The sequence below is a fragment of the Nothoprocta perdicaria genome, unplaced genomic scaffold (genome assembly GCF_003342845.1).
Source record: "Nothoprocta perdicaria isolate Ctin4 unplaced genomic scaffold, notPer1 scaffold_16, whole genome shotgun sequence".
Taxonomy (NCBI): Eukaryota; Metazoa; Chordata; class Aves; order Tinamiformes; family Tinamidae; genus Nothoprocta; species Nothoprocta perdicaria.
Genome location: NW_020454760.1, coordinates 491,144 through 498,478, shown reverse-complemented (window position 1 = coordinate 498,478; position 7,335 = coordinate 491,144). Strand labels below are relative to the sequence as shown.

Genomic DNA, 7,335 nt, shown 5'->3' with positions numbered 1-7,335 from the left:
TGCTCATTTATGATCCTCTGTGTGTGTGTGTATGCGTGTGGGCTTTGAAGATCATTTTAGGTGGCATGAGTGATGCATATGATAAAATCTGTGCACATAATCATCAAATATATAATATATATATGTAATATATATATTGCTGGAAGTGCTAGGATAGTAACGTGATGGGGAAGGGTTGTTTTTCTTATATTATTAGTGTGTGATTGATTTCTAGGCGGCTACCTGCTAAGCCTAGTGATGGATGGATGGGAATCTATTCCCTTAGCGGCGAACTGATATTTCCCTGTTGACGGACAAACCAACCGACCACTTGCGTGGTAGATACAAGCTCGCTGCGAATAAGCGCGGCCAATACGCGCAGCCAAGAGGAGGGCAAATCCCACTTGTCAGGGCTAGTTTTGAGGTTGGCTTTTCAAATCAGTGGCCTCACTTTCCCGTTCGCTTGTTTGGGATTTTTCGCCCTTTCCGTTGCCATCCCCGCGCCCGCATCCCCTGCGCGCGCGCCCAGGGCGGCCGCCTCGTCTACCTGCCTCCCCCCGCCGTTCCCGACAGCGCCGCCGAGCCCAGGCCCGTCCCCTGCCCGCCCTGCGCGAAGGGCGGGGAAGGGAGGGAGCTGCCCCCCTCCGTCAAGTGGCTTCGTCTCCCCGTGCTAGAGCGGGGAGGATCCTCCCGCACTCGCCTCCCCTTCTTGGCGAAGGTGCTGTGGCGGCGCTGCCCCTGCATCCCCCTGCATCCCCCTCAGCGGCTCCGGGCTCGCGCCTTCCCTTCGCCGCGGTGCACGGGCGGAGAGCGGCTTCTCGGAGCCGCGGTCCCCGCTGCAGGGCGGGGAGGTGCCGCCCGCCCCTGCCCTCCCCTCGCAGCGCCCCGCCCCGCCCCAGCTCGCGCGCTCCAACGGTCGCTCGCGGGCAGTAACGGTCGCTCGTTCGCCCCCGCGGTCCCCGCTGCAGGGCGGGGAGGTGCCGCCCGCCCCTGCCCTCCCCTCGCAGCGCCCCGCCCCGCCCCAGCTCGCGCGCTCCAACGGTCGCTCGCGGGCAGTAACGGTCGCTCGTTCGCCCCCAACGGTCGCTCGTTCGCCCCGTTTCTCCTCCCTCCCGGCCTGCGTGAGGACGCCGGGTCAGGCACTTTCCCAGCTCGCTTTTCTGCCCTTGCTGGCTGCTGTTTGCGTCACGTAGCCTACAGAGGAGCGGAGATTTTTGCAGCGCCCTCACTGCCTTGCCCAGGTGAGCGGTGCCTTTTCAGGGTTCTTGGTTTTCCTGTGTATGAAGCAGGGAAAAGGTGACTTTTTAGATTTTGTTTTTGCATGCACGGGATGTGTAGTGGTAAATGACGCCAGTCTCCTTAAGTGGTGCCTTTTTGCGAGGAATAAGCACGTGTGCAGTTTCTCAGGCTGCCCTGAATGCAAGYCCTGGGTCACTGTGCCAAGGTTTCACTGTCCAGCACAGGTGTGTGCCATTCACTTTCTGCCATCCTGCAGTGCTTTAGGGAAACCTTTCCACTAGAGCTGTTTTTGTTTGGAAGTTGTCTATAAGCCATTCTTAAAAGGCATCAAAATGAGTTGGCTATTTCATTTTTCTAGGAAGGGGGAAAATAATAATAGTAAGAAAAAATGGTCATATAGGTCTATATGTTCTCTCTTCCTGAGTGCTTTTGAACGGGAAAGACAATACTTGTCTCAGTATCCTCAGGATTTTGTCCACTGTTTCTCCTGCAGTTTGTAAGGGTGATTTTCTATACTGTGAGCAAAGGGAGTGACATTGCTTCTGCAGAAGAATTAAGAGGATACGGGCAGTCCCTGAGCTCTGACTTCACAGCTTGCATCGTATTGGGGAGAAGTTGTTGTACCTCCAAATACAGTTCAAGCAGAGTGGATATTCAGCTTGAGAAATGAGATGTTTCTCGTCTGTTTCTGCTTTGTGGCCACGGTTTCATTTGATATTATGCCTTGAAATAGAYGGTTTCTTTTTTCATCAGGTAAATTGCGTCTGCAAGGAAAAGAGGATAAGGTTTYACTTGTGAAAGAGAAAGTGAGGTGTGGACTGTGCTGCTGCTCTTCTCTGAGATTTTTTTTTTTTAGTTGTTTTGTTTTGTTTGCTTGTTTTGAAGAAGAGGGTAAACGGTAAAAATAGTAACTTCATGAAATAGAGTAATGATTTTGAAAGGCAGTACTGATGACTGAAAGGATGTTTCTGTCTTGCAGAAGGCGTATTTAGACAGGTTTGAAGGTGAATTAACTGCTGCTGTCTTTATGTAGCTCCTGTTTTATTCTTACTGAGGTGGTGGGTACCTATGTGAATGTGCTTTCTTCCTGAAAGTAGAAATTGATACCATCTTCCTTGTTCTGGCTTTGAGATCAAGTGCTTTGATTTTTCTAATTGGTGTTGGATTACGTCCTTCCCCTCCACTGTAAAGCAGKGATGCACGGTCTTCTGTCTTGAGCTAAGATAGTCTCTCTCTCAGTACCGCTGCAGTGGTTTATTAGGTRCTTTTCCTGTTTACAAAGAGGAAGTTGGCAGGCTGAGATGTCCTTTGGCCTTTCCCAGTCTACTGGGCAAAATATACTTCCCTGCCGTAGCAATTGTGTGTTTGGTTGGTCTTCCTGTTTTTGCTCTTTATTARTATGAGTCTTGCAGACCTTTGAGGGATGACTAACAAAAAAGAGTGGGTTTTTCACCCTTGGTGAGGGYGAAGCAACCAGCCAGTGTATCACTTTCGAGGACAACATATGCTCTTCCATCTCTCTCTTGTATGGTGTTTATTTTTATCTGCTATGATGCATTTGTTATGTTTTCAGTTTAATTTAGACTGTAAGATGTTTGGGATAAATAGTGTTTGTGTTTTATTTTTTTTCTAAACTTCAGACTCACTTGGGAACTAGTAATTTTGATATATGATAAATTGTTTTTGTAGTACACCTGTTTCTTTATTTGTGACTTTTTTTTTTCTGGTTTGGTATTGCTTTACTGTATTTTTGCAAAGCAAGTAGTAAGTTCTGTATGAGCTTCCTTAGCAATGTTGTCTCAACGTACTTATTTTGCTGCATTAGTACTAGATTCTTGTTTTCTAGAAAGACTTGACAACAGAACAAGACCTATTGGAAGTCAAAATGTGAATATGATTTCTTTTTGAGAGGACTCAGTGATCAAGAGAAATCTGGGAAATGCATAGGGGGATCTCTAAATGAATTGGGTAGTGCTTCTTTCTGGTGATGCTTCAAAGAAAAGGAGAATTCAGATCAGTAGAGAAGTCCACGCTACTTATTTTTTTAACTGGTCCTTTTTATTTGAAGTGTAGACTAATACTTAATTTTTTTAARACAATATATTTGGAATGAAATGGATTTATGTGTCACTGCACRTACATAAGGTACAGCAAAAAGACATGGTTTAGTCAGAAAATGATTGTGTGCTATTTGTGGGGTCAAAAAAATATAAGCATAGATATTTCATGTTTCCTYGTATAGGGTAATGTACACCACTGTGTTAACAGTGACTTGAACATGTCTCTGTGCTTCTTTCCTCCCTCCTCCCCCTCTGTTTTTTTAATATATGACAGGCTTATGGTCAATTGTGATTTAAGGGAGAATATTAAAATCTGCATAGCATTAGAGTTTCAGGGTTACTTTCTCTCCCCCTCCGGTCTAGACTTGTCAAATTGACTTTTGAAATGCTCAGCTTTGAAATGTCTTAAACAGCCAGATTAAGTTTTGGAGTGGTTATAACAGCCAGGAACAGCAACCTCATCTCATTTTGGAGAGAACCGGCCAGGTGCCGTGCTCTGAACAAGAGCAAGAAAGCATGGCCATGCCATTTTGTCTATGGAAACCTGGAATTCCTTTATAATATTACAAGTGTAGGCTTGGGGATGGACGATTTACATGTTTTGAAATTTGAGTATTGCTATAATCTTTTTTATTCTCAGTAAGAAGAATGCAGGAAAACCATAGTGTTRGGATTTCTAGTGTTTTAGGGTGTCAAGTTGAATGGATCTAAGAATCTAAACGCCACCTCCGAGTTTCAAGTTGTAATTGGAAAGCTGCCTTTTTGGATGCCTAGTAATGCCTACATTTTTCTGAGATCTTCTAAAATCAGGAAGATAAAAAATTCCAAATATTGAAAGATTAGCTTAGAAACTCATGTGTACAGTTATTTATTGGAAATCAAGCTTCAAACTTGCTAATGCGTGGCTCTATTTTTGTTAAGAATTCCATTTTCTATAGATACTAGCATATATTTTAAGCTTTTTACTGCTTGTCATGCTTACTGATATTATGGTTTCTTTCTGATAGAAGTCACAGTGCAGCTGTAGAATCTAGAGGCTAATTTCCAYAGAAATGGGAAATGAAAGACTTCATGGAGGAATGACTGAAAAGAATTATTTTGGAGTTAAAAGCAAATCAAAATTTTTAAAATAAAAMCCCCATGTATTATTAAAACCATCTTAAATGGTATGATAAGTGCTGTGAAAAGTTGAAAGGAGTAAAGTGAAACATATTTATGTTTCTAAGGTACATCTGAAAATGGCATGCATTAATCATGTATAACTGTGAAGGTAAACCTGCAAGTCACTAGAGAGAGGAATGTACTTTAAACATAAACTAATGATTGGCTTGTAGCAGGCATTTTGTTTCTAAGAAAGTGAAGGAAATATGAGAGATCTTTGCCGCTCTTGAATTTAGCCCAGCAGATCACACACTGCACAGAGCAYATATGTGGAACACTTTGAATCCGCATTCCTTGGGTGATTGCTGACTTGCTGGCTGTGCTGGCCAGCATTGGCTTTGAGAGGCTAACAGGATGTCCTTCAGTGACTTCATCTAATTTCTAATGGAGATTTGCTGTGTCCAGACTCACAGCTGCCATTATTTTGCATCTGATTTGATTACCTCATCAAAAATATAGTAGATTGAATGCATTTGGAAACCACAGTACTGTAGTTTCCTGCAGCTAGTTGCTCCTTGCAAATATGAGTTGAATCTTAGTGGTGGTTGTACTGCTGCTTCTTCTGTTTCTGGTGTTGTTAACTCAGAACTTCTAAAGATCAATAATTACAGATGAATTTACAAGTAATCTGCTAAAATGGGTGGCACTTCTTATGTATGTGTTCTCTGCAGTGTTTGAATCCCTTTTATWTTCAATAGAAAGGCAGAGTCTGTATTATTTTTATGACCTTGTGAACTTTAACTTCGAGTTTTATCCAAAGCATTCTTTTACTCAAAATATGTTCTGTTATTGAAATAGCATAGTTCTTAACATTTCTCTTCTTCAAACAACTTGGATTAGCATGAGAACTTGACAGAGTAAATCATCATTGCTATTCTTGACCCCMTGTCAAACAATAGCTTAAGAAATTGAACTATCAGATGCCCTCAAACATTTAGTAGCTTTTTGTTTGTTTGTTTGTTTGTTTTTGTCATTTGTGAATACAGGAAAGAATTACTTTGATTAAGAATGGATGTTTCAAAAAAGAAACATAGTTTAAAGCTACAAAATAATGGAAGGGTCAGTTGATTAATTTAAATATTACTTTAATTGGATCCCAGTTCTAATTAATATTTAGCTTTAAAAGTATTTTAGAACTTAGTTGTTCCTAATATTTTAAAAAGGAAGGAGAAACATCAGTGCTTTAAAGAAATTGCAGGAATATTTAATTTCTACCAAACASTGATCTTACTAAAAATGTGAAAGCTTTGAAAGATTTTTTTTAAGAAAAAWTAAAATGGCATTTTTATGTCTTTGTTGAAATATACTTGAAAATAACGTAATTGAAAATCCTCCTAATTCAATCAGGATTCTTCTTCAAAATTCTTAATGCTTGCATTTTTGGCAAGTGTTTTTTGTTGGAGTTTTTTGATCCCATGATAAATTTTTATTGCAGTCACTGAACCTGTTAACAGAAGAATGTCCAACACCTTCATTTTTTATGTATGAGCATATTTTCTCTGTATAGGCATATTCAGCAACCACTCCTCCTTCATATACTATTTCACTTGCAGAAAAGTGGTGAGCTTATTCTTATGAAGTAATAATTTACTATTTTTTCAGCAGTATCATTGAGCATTGATTGACCTCACCAATTTGTGAGATCAAAACAGACTTTATAATTACCTTTTATTCAAAACTTTRTATGTACTATTTCTTTACCACAAAAAAAGTAGAATGCAATTTCTGAAGCTAAGTTGTCTGTGGAGCCAAAACCTCTTTCTGGTTTGCTGGCAAGATTAGTGTCAGTAATGCTTTATGGTAACAGTTTTTGTGAGGTTTTAGCTTGCTAGAGATTATTAATAAAACTGGTATTAAAACTTTCTTCTCTCTGCTTATACTCAGTACTTTTTCAGAACAATTGTAGAACAGATATTTTACAGTACTGGGAAATAATGTATCTAGAGGTAATCAGAATGCCTTGAGGGAATGGTTAAAGATGACTGAATTCAACTGAATTTAGCTTTTGCTCTTCCTCTAATTACCTTCAAAATTGTATTCAATCTGATTAATCACCACCGATTTAATTAATTTCACCTATCTCTGGAAATAGTCAGACCTATAAAAAAAAGAGGCCTAGATTCTTAGATTCCTATATATTTGTTTGTATTTTTGCTATATAATTGTAATAAGCTCATTCAAAACTTGGTGAATACATCATAATATTGAAGAATATGATAATAGGAAGTCCAAATTTATGTTTTTCTGTTTGGCTAAACAGAACCTCTTCCTCTTTTTTGGTAGCCTTCTCCTGAGCAGTTGATGAACAACAAGTATTAGCAGGCTTGCATTTCATTAAGCAAATGATATTGTATCATATTACTGTTATAATTACTTTGAAGTAAATATTCTAATTAACTTATTTAATTGTTAATTTGTCGTACTAAAATATGCTTCTAATGATTGAAACTGAACTAACAGAAACAGTTTGTTTCCTCCCTCCTTTTTATTATCCAAAAACCTCTTTATTAATTCAAACATTAGCTCCAGTGCTCTGTCTGAAWGATTAGAAGGATGAGGAAACAGAGATGATGAATTACTACTTTCACTTTGCATTTTGAAAATGTAATTTCTTGTTTTAGGTAACTCTAAAAAAGATATTTTCTAGTAGGAAAGAAATGCTCAGTCTTTTCTCTGAATGAAATAAATCTTAAAATGCATTTTTTTAACCAGTTGTCCTAAATGTAGAATAGAATTTAAATGTGATTTTTAAAGTAATTACTATAAGACTTGGGGTACTTCTTTCCTCCTAATATGTGCTTAATATATACTTTATTCACTGTAAACATGTTTTTTAAGATGAAGGGAAAGAGTTTTTAATATATTGTTAATATTAATTTAATATTCTAAATATTTT

The 7,335-nt window shown here is 39.4% G+C and overlaps 1 protein-coding gene across 1 annotated transcript in view; it reads left to right on the top strand.

Annotated features, from left to right (window-relative positions):
- The first annotated feature begins 1,170 nt into the window (after positions 1-1,170).
- The window catches only part of ERC2 (ELKS/RAB6-interacting/CAST family member 2), a 278,502-nt gene continuing 272,337 nt past the window's right edge, over positions 1,171-7,335 (top strand). The window contains exon 1 of the mRNA XM_026035392.1: positions 1,171-1,220. The gene's annotated coding sequence lies outside the window, so the exon portion shown is untranslated. The remainder of the gene's footprint in view (positions 1,221-7,335) is intronic.